Source organism: Rhinoderma darwinii, chromosome 5, assembly GCF_050947455.1.
Source record: "Rhinoderma darwinii isolate aRhiDar2 chromosome 5, aRhiDar2.hap1, whole genome shotgun sequence".
Lineage (NCBI taxonomy): Eukaryota > Metazoa > Chordata > Amphibia > Anura > Rhinodermatidae > Rhinoderma > Rhinoderma darwinii.
The window spans coordinates 310692385-310705625 of NC_134691.1; positions in this window are offsets into that span (position 1 = coordinate 310692385).

Below are 13241 nucleotides of genomic sequence, written 5' to 3' on the forward strand. Positions count from 1 at the left end.
TCGCATCACTGCCGCTGTACTGTGACTGGAGACTTTTTGCTTCCGGCAAGGACATCTGGTGCCTGGATGCAGCCGGAACAGCTGATTGGTGCGGGGTCCTGGGGTCAGACCCCCACTAATCATATACTGATGATCTATTCTGCGGATAGGTCATCAGTATGAATAACCGCCCTGTGCCTGGACAACCCCTTTAATGACTCCTCACATTTCCCAGTCTCACAAGTCGGCTGCCTTGGGACAACCTTTGATTCCAGCCTTTCTTTCATACCAAACATCCAAGCCCTTACTACCTAAGTCCGCCTCCCCCTCAAAAGCATTTCTCGAATCTGCTCCTTCCTCAACCTTGAGTCAACAAAAATGCTAGTACATGCTCTCATCATCTCCCGCTTAGACTACTGCAACATCCTTCTCTGGCCTCACCATCTAACACACTTTCATGCCTCCAAACCACCCTCAACTCTGCTGTCGGGTTAATCTACCTCTCCTTTAATTTCTCCTCTGCCTCTCCTTTCTGCCAATTCCTTCACTGGCTACCCATTGGCAAGCAAATTCAGTTGAAAATATCAAAAATGGCATTTAAGGCTGTCCACAACCTGTCCCCTTCATACATCTCTTCCCTAATCCCCTGATACCTCCTCATAAGTGATCTCCGGTCCTCACAAGACTTTCTGCTTTGCATTTCTCTTATTGGCTCCTCACATCATCGTCTTTAAGATTTCTCCAGTGCATCCCCCATTCTCAGAAACACTCCAACACGTCAGACTCTCTCCCATCATCCAAACTTTCAAAAACAACCTGAAAACCCCTCTCTTAAGAAAAGCTTATAACCTGCAATAACCCTTCTTTTACTACTTAGCAGCTTCTACCCTAACAGGCAGGGTCCTCCCTCATTCAGTCTGTCATCCATTAAGCTCATGTTTATTGCACCTGTTTTTATTGTCTCATGTCATGTACTTAAACCCTTTTTATATGTACAGTGCCCTGGAATTAATGGAACTTTAAAATAATAATAATTCTTAATTCTAATATCTGACTGGCTGTTGGATAGATTATTTCGCTTGAACTTATTTTATGACATTTCCTTTTTTGGTTTTAAGTGTTATCTTATTATAGAATTAAATCTTAACTTATTTAAGAAACAGTCCCTTGGTGGTTTTAAAAAGTTAATGTTTTACTAATGGGCCTAATTTTAGTATTGTTCAAATAGTCCTCTCAGTCTATTTGTGGTCTGTAGTAATGTTTTTTATTTCGGCAACACTGAAATTGGAGCAGGATAGCAGGTCAAGAACAAAATGTACGAAAGGAAGTTTATAATAGTGATCAGATAAGGCGTCTTCTTCAGTTTTATTGGTTATTCTAATGGATATATGGCAGCTATGTACATGATCAGAACTGTAGATTTATGTATCATGTATTTAATTGGAGTTTCATTAATTAAATGTAAGTCTGCAGAAGAGAAATAATAGGGCAGATGTATTAATGTGCTTCCGGCACGCATGTGTCGTAAATTATGCCAAAATCTGGTGCATCTTGACGCAGCTTAACACATTTCTTGTTAAACCAGATGTTTGTGCCTCATTGGACACTTTTTAAAAGTGTCCAGAAAAGGGGGCATGGCTAAACAGAAAAGGGTGTGTGGCTTAAGATGTGCCAAAAAAACTGGCACAAAATTCTGTTGCAAACAAAGCCAAATCAAAGATGGTATAAGAAGGAGAAAGTGTCTAGCAGGTCAAATAAGATGCGCCAAATTTACCATACAGCATTCACCACTGTGATAAATTTGGCACATTTTCTAACTGCCTGGTCTAAAATGTGGTAGCTTTGTTGTTTTTTTTTGTGGACAGCCATAGTGGAGACATACACTTACTTCCTGCATTTTCTTTATGTGCGTGCTTTATGGCAACTGCAATGAATGGGAGTTAATGGTCAGAAAGTGTTAATAAACGAATACAGTCTCTAGGAAGTAATGGAGAATAGCCCCTGTCTTTGCTAGTACACCCAGTGATCTACTGTAATCTGTGGAGGAACCTGGCAGTAAGTGTTCAATTTCTGCACAGCCCCACCACAGGGGAAAGGAAGCATTACATGATGCCATTGACATTGGGTCCCCAGAGTGAACGAACCTCTTTCTGACTGCTCTTTGTTCTGGCTAATTGATGGAGATTAGGAATGAAATATCCCCTGTACACTCTCAGAATGCCCTAATAGACTATTTAAAAATAAGTTTTCTAGACCAGGAAATCCCTTTAATCACTTCTGCACTAGGCGCTGCCAATCGGTAGTATTTTTCTTTAACTGATCTGGCCAGTTAGCCAATGTGAACAGCATGGTTGGCGATGTTTAACCTAATGCTTTACTTTTGGCTAGCAGGACTATTCTTTGTCCGGTTACATTTACAGAGTCTGCGTCATATGTTCAAATTATATTGTTTTCAAGAATGCTTTTGCAGAGGATGTTGAATAAAGCGCCAATATAGCAGATTTGATGGGGCCTGTTAATCCAAACTTTGTCAATGTTGCTACAAGAAAGCCCCAATGAATTGGATCAAATGTCTTCTTGGCGTCTAAGGCGAGCAACAAGGAAAGAATTTGACAGCGTTCTGCAGACCTAATAAGATTCAAAAATCTCCCAGTCCCATCAGGAATCTGTCATCGAGGGAAATATACTACTTAATCAGAAAAGATCAATTCATTCAAAGTTGCAAAAAAGATGGTTAATTGTTGTTAATTTACTGCTTGAATATTTACTGTAACTTTATACACAGGTTAGGTATATTCTTGTCATTTTTTTTATCCTTTTTCTTTTGCTCCCTTTTTTCTTTTTTTCCCTAACTTTTATTCAGATATTTTTGGCAATGCTATGCAAATGCAGTCTGTATAAATTTTTCTTTATTACAAGTGTTGTATGTTTTGATAAACCTTCAATAAAAATCTAATTACAAAAAAAAATAATATATTGTTTGTGAGTTGTAACAGTTTTATTGTAATATACCCTCTTTCCTTTCTGATGCTGGTACTGTTAACATTTTGGCTGTTCAGCAGCAGCAATTGTATCCAAATTATATGTAAAATGAATATGAGCATTACATAATCGAATTAAACACTTTTTTTTTTTTTACTTTTCTGTTTAGCCTATTAAGCCAAGCCAAGTGAGTCATGCAATCCTATGACTGTCTAGGCATTTTTCCAGTCACAGATTACAAACTTTGGACAAAGGAAATATTTTGTTCTTTACTGAGCATTCAGGTGAGGAGAAAGATGTCTGTTTATCCTATTAACAACCATCATATTGGCGAAAAACTAGAGAAGCACAATATACATCTGTTTGACACATAGTTAATACATGTCTTCAGATTTTATATGCAGACAGTACACGACTTACACTGCCTGCGAGCTGCTATACTGAATAAATTGCTGGCATTATCCCATGACAAGAAAGAGGAGTAAGAAAATGTTAAATTCTTGGGCAATAGCATATGTGTATTTCATAGTACTTGTATTACCCATTATCATCTAGTTGTCCAAAACTATATGGAAATTTTAAAAAACAAACAATAAAATTTATACTTACCTATAAAATTCCACACTGTTTCCATGCCACCACCCTTTATTGGTCCCCTCCGTTCCATGTTTCGGAGGTGGCTTGATGATGTCTTGTCTGTAACAAAGTCATGTTACTTGACCGGAGCATGAAAAGTGACATTTTCTCCAATGTGACATCATTGTGGGAGAGATCATCCCATCTTTTTTTATCATCACAACCCGGCATCATCTTCATCACAACCCAAGGAGGCTGATGGCTTGGGAATGGAAGAGAAAGGGAAGAGTGTATTACAAATTTTGAGATATTGTTTGACATTGTTTTGGAAAACACCTTTAAGTTTAATGTCGGTGGAATATGGGTATTTAAGTTTTATTATAGCACTTTGTGCACTTTGAATTCATAGCTTCTGGACTGAGCAAAATGTTCAAGTGAAGCTCAACGCTAAAATGCAAAATTCCGTTTTTGCCACGCTAAGGCCCTGGCTACACCTAGACTTTTTGAAGTACTACGTAATTGATTTTAACTATTGAGTGACAACTGCAGTACAAGATTGCATGCAACTCAATGTATTCATTTGGACTTCAGCTGTAGCTCAGTAGTTAAAATCGATTATGAAGTACTACAAAAAGTCTCGGCGTAGCCCTGGCCTACCCATCTCCTACCTTTCAAAAGACCTTCAATAACGCAAGTGCCGTGATGCATACATTTTGGGAAACCTCCTGTCCAGCTACAAACCAATCTAAAGAATCTAAGGGCTTGGATTTTGAAAGTACAAAATGTTCAGTAGAACAGCAACTTGTACAAGTACAAGTACAATGGGAAATATAAATCATGCTATATTAGCCAGTCACATGGCCAGTAACTGTGCCAAAAGATATATAATGTAATGTGGTATAAAGTGTGTAGCAAGACAAAGTCAAAAGAACAAGAAAGTCAAGTGAAAATATAGAGAAATAGGTCAGTTTGGAGTTTGTATGTGGCTCAGCGCCTGCGGTTGTAACTGCAATACATTTACAATATGAGACATGATGAGCATTTCTAAAAAGATTAGCCTAAAACTATGAATGTTTGCAGTTAATCTTATGGTCCAAGATGAAGCATTCCAGTGAAAAGGTCCAGCATGAGAGAAGTCTTACTTCATTACTTTTGTGATGAGGATGGATTATAGCCATAGGCCATTGAATGATCAGAGCATGGGTAGATTGATAGACAGATGAGAGGAGAGAATAGTCTGGCATTAGAAAAAATCGGTAAGTGGGTAATACAGTTTGGCAAAATGGCAAAAAAATTATTAACCTAGGGTTTTCTGGTAATATGCATTGATGGCGTATCCTTATGCCATCGATGTAAAATCTCAGTAAATTCCTTTAAATGCAAGAAATACAGGACTTATTTGAGTCAAATACAACAAGGCAATGGACCTGTGGTTTAGGAAGCACATACAAATGGAAATATCAGGTTTAGTCGGGATAGAAAATTGTAGAAAATTTCAGAAACATCTGTAAAAGGATGATTTTGAGGTATAGAGAAGACAGGATAGCAGAGATAGCTGATGGACACACTTGCAGGTGTTTCTCGGGAGAACATGAAAAATTTCATGAGGAAGCTTACAGTTGGGTGTCAGATGCATAGACATGACACTGAAAGCAAAACCTGTATTCCCATATTACACTCAGAGAGACTATTTATTTATACATAGAACAGGATAGTTATCAAGAGCTGGAAGACTCAGGCCAAGAGAACCTCCATTCAAGGTCATTTCAGGACATTTAGTAAGTAGCATTTTGATGAGTCGGACACTGACCTTGTACATTCAGTTTTTGCCTTGAGTTTTTCTTTAAATTGTTTTTGTAGGATTAGAAAAACTTGGCTGGTTTGTTCCAAAAACAGCACCACATATGTCCATGGGTTATGTCTGGTATTAACCCCTTAATGACCAGGCGTGAAAAGGCCTTAATGACCGCCAAAATCTTTCATTTTTGCCTTTTAGCAGCCATAATTATTTTTTTGTTCTTTTTTTAATTGACGTAGCTATATGAGCCTTGTTTTATGTGGGAGAAATTGTATTTTTTTTCTGTGTTTTTAAAAAAAAAATCCCATTTAGGGATAACTTTATTTACAACTTTTTTTTTTTTTTTTATAATGTGTTAGCATACTTTTCTATACTAATACATTACACTGTGTCACTTTGAAACAGGCTGCTGTTAGGGCAACACATAGTGTGCCCTTACAGCATGCATAATAACAGTCAGCCCTGGGGTCCTTTCTAGGACTCCAGGGCTGACTGCAGAGGGTAACCCCAGTTTACGATCGCATTACCGGTTTTACGTTGACGCAATCAAATAGGGAAGTTTTCTTTCATCATGCCGTGTTCACGGACCGTGACAATCAAAGGGTTAAGAAAAAAACATGTCAAAAAAACAAGTGAAAATAATACTTCTAATAGTAAACCCTTTAAGAGCCAGAGCAGAGAGCCGCAATGTAGATGGCCACCATATAATACTAGATTTCCTGGTTGCCTGGACGTGGCTTCCCCCAGCAAAATCAGCTGTGGCCCTCACCAATCATGCGATTGCCACAGCGGCTCCCTTCTGAAAGGTGTTGTCTGAAAAGGAGACAATCCTTTTAAGTACAAAGCCAATTTTAGCCTCATGGACCAAATATTTAATTGTTTTGACTCCCCTCATTCTGATGGTTATAACTTTTTTATGTCGATGTTAAAATTACAAGACCGTACTTTTTGCAGGTACTTTGCACCACTTTTAAGTACATTGACATCAGCATTTAATGTCTACAAATTACACTATTGGCGGAAAATGCAAATAAAAAGCTATTCTGTCCTATTTTATTTCTTTTGTATGCACAATATACCTGCACAATGAAAAATACCTAACATATCATCACTGTCCCGATCATGACATAGCCCTGTCTTCCTTTATCTGTCGGGTTAGTGATCGTTTCATCACAATAAGTACTGATCATAGTACTGAATGGACTAAATGGTTGGCATCAGAGCTATGTCTCATCTCTGCTGTTAGGGTATGTGCACACGATAGAGGAGAAAACAGCTCCTGCATTTCAGACGTAATTGCTTGTACTCGCGTTTTGCGAGGCGTCAATTACGGCCGTAATTTTGAGCTGTTCTTCATTGAATTTCAATGAAAAACGGCTCAAATTACGTCCCACGAAGTGTCCTGCACTTCTTTGACGAGGCAGTCATTTTACACGTCGTCTTTTGACAGCGACTCGTAAAATGACAGGTCGTCGGCACAGTACGTCGGCAAACACATTCAAATGAATGGGCAGATGTTTGCCGACGTATTGGAGCCGTATTTTCAGACGTAAATCGAGGCATAAAACTTGTTTACGTCTGAAAATAGGTTGTGTGAACCCAGCCTTAGACTGGAAGTTTGGCTCCATGTGACAACCAAACTTCCTGTTCAGTCCCAGACCTACTTTCCCCATAACAGCATTTGGACTTATCAGTACGTCCAAATATCATAACCTTTTAAACATTAGGACATTAATGAACGTTCAACTCGTTAAAGGGTTAAAATAAATCTGAGAACAGGAGATGTCTTATTGACTTTCGGAGTTGGTAAGAAATCTCCCTGTGTATAGTAACAGATCAGACAGCCGTTTGCCTGGAGTGCATAGACTTGTAGACTTGCAACCTCTGAAGAGTCACAGGTTACCTACTAGCGTCCAACTTGTACACACCCGTTGTTTCATCTTTGCTTCTTCTTTACCTTTTGTCTGTCACGTTCACAATCTGACTCTAGTTAAACCATAAGTTTCAGTCAATCAATCCCAACGAAAGGTACAAATTGAAAAACAAAGGAGGCCGGGTTCAGTTATCCAGGCCAAATTCCGCTGACACAGAAAGAGACAGAGATTTGCAACTGCTCTGTTCTTAAATCCTCGCACATATCCAAAGAACGAATACTACGTAATCATTCCCTAGGACTGGCAGTGCTCGGATTACTGACTCATCACATTTCATGTTTGTGAATTTTTGGTATCCTACACTGTGGATGCTGCAGAAAATATCTAAAACTACAGTTGTGGAACTTGTGGAAATTACATCCAGTATTTATAAAGAATTTCCTAAGAAATATTTCCTTATTTATCATCTGGCATTTATCCAGAAATTAGTAGAGGAGATCGCAGCTATGGATAAATTTTCAAATAGTTTGCTCTGTAGAGATGAAAAAAGTTCAAGCTTAGGTTGGATTCACACATCATCGCAGTCGACTCCGCTATTGATTCCGTCGTTAAAACGGAAACCTGCCGGATTGGATTCACACATCATCGCAGTCGACTCCGCTATTGATTCCGTCGTTAAAACGGAAACCTGCCGGAATGGTGACGGACGGAAACCATTAGCGATGTTTCCGTCACCATTGATATCAATGGTGACTGAAACGGAAGCTGTGGTTTCACTTTCCGTTGCGGGGTTCACCCGACGGAAACCTCCGACGGAACCCCGGAAGGAAAGCGAACAGTGATGTGAACAGGCCCTTAGTCATGAAGTCTATCTTCATTTGGTTGAGTCGAGCATTGACCCACCTTAGGAAACGTGAGAAGGTTGGGAAATGTTATTCGATACTCTCTGAGAAATGTATGGAACTAGCTATTCACCAAGGGGAGATGAACACCTCTCACCACTCATGAGAAGCATCTCTTCTTAACAAAGCCTGAGTCATGTTCTAAGACTCCATAGTGAGGGGATTGTTGACTTACAGGGTAGCAATGTGAATGGTATCTGTGGTAGTACCTCTTCCTTTTAAAGCTGACCTATGAGATCAGTACTACTGCCAAAAATGTTAGAACTATGGCCAGCATTAGACCATGTTGGTGGATAATATCCACTATGCATATGGCCATAGATTAGCTACAGAACATGTGTGTGTTTGCAGCAATTTTGGCAAAGGTTAAAATCAGTGGCAAAAAAATCATGCGGTGCATATGGCTTTATAATTGTAATTTGCATTGTACTGTACATTGTTCTGCAGATTCTGCGTCGAAAATCTGTGACAAATGCAGTTTTACGGATTCACATTGGTTAATTTGGTGCAATTTTTGATACACTTGATTAGGTATAGCTACAATACCAGAAATAGACTATGGACAGGATGATGCTGTTTCTAAAGTAGTCCAATTTTTGTAATTTTTTTTTTTTTTAAAGAATTGGAGATACTGCAATTTTTTAATATATTAGACTGCACTGCCATACCAGAGGTAGAAACCTATGTCATAAAAATAACAACATACGTAAACATTACTAATCTTTCGTAGGTGTTAGATGCCTTTATTAACTCTGTATACATTTTTTTCCAATTGTAAGCAACCACAATCTTTACCTGCATTGACAAACCCGACTGATCCTTGACCCCTGAGCAAACTCAAAAGCTGCCAAAACTTTTAAGTCATATTGGTTTTAAGGTGGACTGGTCCTTTAACACTGCTGCCTGTTGAGTGCAAACAATAGTCTATGTATTTACTGTGATCATTACCGACTCTGTCAGCTGATTCCAACTCATCATCCAGCATTAGTCATCGTGTTTTATAAATAACTACACGTCAGCTGAAACTGTATATGTCTGTGTATATTATTATCTGGTACAAATTTGCATCCAATGACAAAGCTTTTCCAGACTGCAGCTAGAAAGGAATGGTAACCATCATGTATATTTTCTTTTTCATGCAAGTACTGTAGAAGCCCTAATAATTTCAGGAGACTGCCATCCCAGCGCCAATAGATTTAGCAGCTTGCCTATAATAAAATAATAAAAAAAAGAAGTCTAATCTTGTAAATTGGCAGGGTGGTCTGAGCCTCTGCGTGAGTCATTGGGCTCAAGTTCTGTTTTTTATAATTTGCAAGTTGAGTCAAGAGAGTCAAATGATACAGTGTCATAGGACCCACAGTTTCCATAGGACTCCTATATGTGCAGAAAGCGCTGCTGTCTTACTGTTCAAATACCTATTTGTGACTTGCTGTCTGAATTCCCATTAAGTGCCTGCACTGTGGTTGTATACATCATACAAGGTATCATATGAATATGTATTTACACTTATCTGAGGTAGGCAAGTGCTACATGAAAATTTATTCCAAAAATGGAAGTTTTTATCCAGAAATGTATACATATAAAGTGAATATATGGTGGAATTGTAAAGTAAATGAGGCTGTGATAAGAAGGGTTCTAACATTTTAGCAACTAGTACTGAGTTGACCGCCATGCATTAAAAAATCAGTCCCTAACCTGAGATCTAATGGACCGTCACTGGGCTCAAGGTACAAACATAGGCTATATTTTAGATGTTCATGAATTCATAATTCTGAACCACATGCGGGCGTAGAATGAATATAAGTATAATACTAATCTGGTTGTATTGAGTTATGATTTATAAGTGCCAACTAGTTGGTTAATATTCTCTCATTTCTCTCATTATTAGAGCAATAAAACAGCATATCAATATATACATCCAGACATGTTCTGTTACAATTAGAATCATTTGTCTACTCCAGAATCATTACCAAATCTCATATAAATTTGTTCAATGCATCCTAAAGGCCGACCAATTGCAAAGCTATTTGACGAAGTCTGTCTTTGACACAATAATGGGCCCCAATGATCTAACAGAAAGACAGAGATGACTTTGGAGCCAATTACTTGCCACTAGGGTTTATTTTTTATGAGTTGATTCACAAATATCCTATTAGATGTCATGTCCTGTGTGTGCAATGAAACAAGGCTTACGATGCAATTAACTGTGGATATCTAGAGGTTCTGTATGGATGAGTGAACCCAAGACAGACACTGGATAGATAGATAGATAGATAGATAGATAGATAGATAGATAGATAGATAGATAGATAGATAGATAGATAGATAGATAGATAGATAGATGGATGGATAGATAGATAGATAAATAGATAGATACACAGAAGTCAAAAAATGAGCAGCAACTCCAATAGTAAGGGTGAAAAAAGTGGGTACTTTTATTGCCCGTGCAACGTTTCAGCTCCGTTCACTGGAGCCTTTCTCAAGCCTTTCTCGCTTGAGAAAGGCTCCAGTGAACGGAGCTGAAATGTTGCACGGGCAATAAAAGTACCCACTTTTTTCACCCTTACTATTGGAGTTGCTGCTCATTTTTTGACTTGGTGTATCTGGGACTTGGTCTGTCCCTCAGAGCCTGCACCCACACGCTGCCGCTGCTGCTGGACTTTGTATATTTCTAGATAGATAGATAGATAGATAGATAGATAGATAGATAGATAGATAGATAGATAGATAGATAGATAGATAGATAGATAGATAGATAGATAATATTACCCCAGTGACAGTGTTAGTCATGTGGCATTACAGCTGGTTGCCGACTTATCATGTGTTCCTCTCATCTTGAAAACATATCTTATGATAAAGGATTTATTACTCACAACTTGCAGAAAATATAGTTAAAAATAATTCAACAATTTAGCAATTGTTCTTGTATCTTCATAAAAAACCATAGCACTTCACTTATTTACAGATTTCCATAGTGATGGTTCAGTAAACTTTTCAATAATAACATTTCATGAGAAGTTCCCATGAATCATAAATCAAAATGTCATGTGACTTTTATTTGGATTTAGTTGTTTTTTTGTTTGAGGACATTCATCACCCTCCTTCCCCATCTCTAAACCATGTTCTGATCAGGAGACATTACCTGATGATACCTGTACAGGTAACTTGTTATGACCGATCTCAATATTTCTTCATCTCACCTGGAAGATTTGGAAACAACTGTCTGGGCCACGTCCTCTCATGCTGTAGCAATATACAACACCTTTATTTCCACCCACCACACCAGCCCTGAACTTACTAAACAGACAAATGCGTTGATCATTCAAAGCTCTCATTCCTCCTGTATCTGGAGTCTGACTTTTCAGAAGATTTTCATGTACTTGACCACACTTTATAAAGTACTCTACATTTTCATGGACAAATATTTATTCAAGTTCTCTCTGAACTCCTGTGTCTGCGTTCATTGTCAAGCTTATAAGATATGGAAATGTCCTCAACCAAACTGAATGCAGGCGGTAATAAACAACTGGAGAACATTCCCCATCTCTGCAGCCCTGGATAACAAACTCTTTGTCCAATGGCTGACATATGTAGACTACAATGAAGAACTTATTTATTATAATTCATTATATCCAGTTGCTCATATAGTGCTTACATATTCCACAGTGCTGTACAGAGATTGTCACCAATCACATTAGTCCCCGTCCCCAATAAGGCTTGCAATCTAATTTCCTGCTGTTTTTCCTGTCCGAGTTGCACCTGTGCGGGACGCGTTATCACGGATCACCCATAGACTAGAGTCTATAGTGGGATGCGTGAAGCGTAGGAAAATAGGACACGTCCTATTTTTCCACGAACCCTTTACATACTCCGTTGAAACACTGTTCGCGTGAACAGTCCGTGTGATGGCCGTTGTCTTAACGGCCATCACACCGACGAGTTACACACTCCTCTGAATGAGCCCTACAACATACAAGTGCTAATTTTTATAGAAAGTCAATTAACCTATCAGTGTGTTTTTGGAACTTGGGAGGAAACTAGAGAACCCGGAAGAAACCTATTCAAATACAGAAAGTCTCATGCAAAAGGAAGAGAAACCTTTGGCTGGGCTACAAACCCTAGTCATGTTTCAAGGCTCGGACATTGACTTACAGGGAAGCTGCTGCACCCCCAATATTTGACACTTGAAAGATTGTTTTTCCTCTCCTGGAGGAGAACTAACTTGCATATTTTTTTCCCATGGAGCATTGCCTGTGAGACTACGTACCGGCTGTGTCCCTTTCATGTGAACCAGCATCCCCATCTGTCTAATAATCAGCTTTTTATCCTGATTTCTATGTTGCTCCTCAATGTTGTGATGTTTCTAATTTGCAGGTTTTTGAAGTACTGAATGTTTGCGAGAAACACACTTGCTGTTTGAAGCTTCTGCACTTGGATGGACTGGATTTCCTTATTAACTGTTCATCGCTTAAAAATGGTTAAACTTCTCTTATCTTCCTTGGATGGTAGCGTGATAGTATAGGAGAATATGGGATTTTATTGTCATCATTGTGCAATTTCTACCCTGCTGGCTATGGCTGTTACCAATAATAGTGGTGCCTGTGGCTATTATACAATTTATTTTAAATTGGCTGTAATCGTATTAACAACTTTCTCTACAGGAAAAATGTGGGTTAAGTTAAGTATAATAAAATAAAATAAACACAGAATGAGTCACTTCCTTTACCCTGATGATTTGGTCTCATGGACTCAAGATATTTAAATCTGAGAAATACTTATAGGAAATTAACTTTGTCACGTGATCAGGGTTTTATTTGTTATATTACGAGTATTGTTACTGCTTGTATCCCCCGCAGCAATATAATCAGCGGTGACGTGCCGTACCTGCTTGGATCACTGCTGAGGTTAGTAATTGGCGGTAGCGTTCATGTGGATATACGGCACGTCATCCCTGGAGGTTAATAAGCAAAACCCAGCGAGGACCATTTGTGCTGGAGCATCATGGGATTAAACTGGTGAGTATTGTTTATTTTTTTATTTTATAAGACCTCAAGTACATATCCGTGGCCCTATATACAGCCGCAAATCATGGATCCGCAAAACACGGACCGCATGCGGATGGCTTCCGAG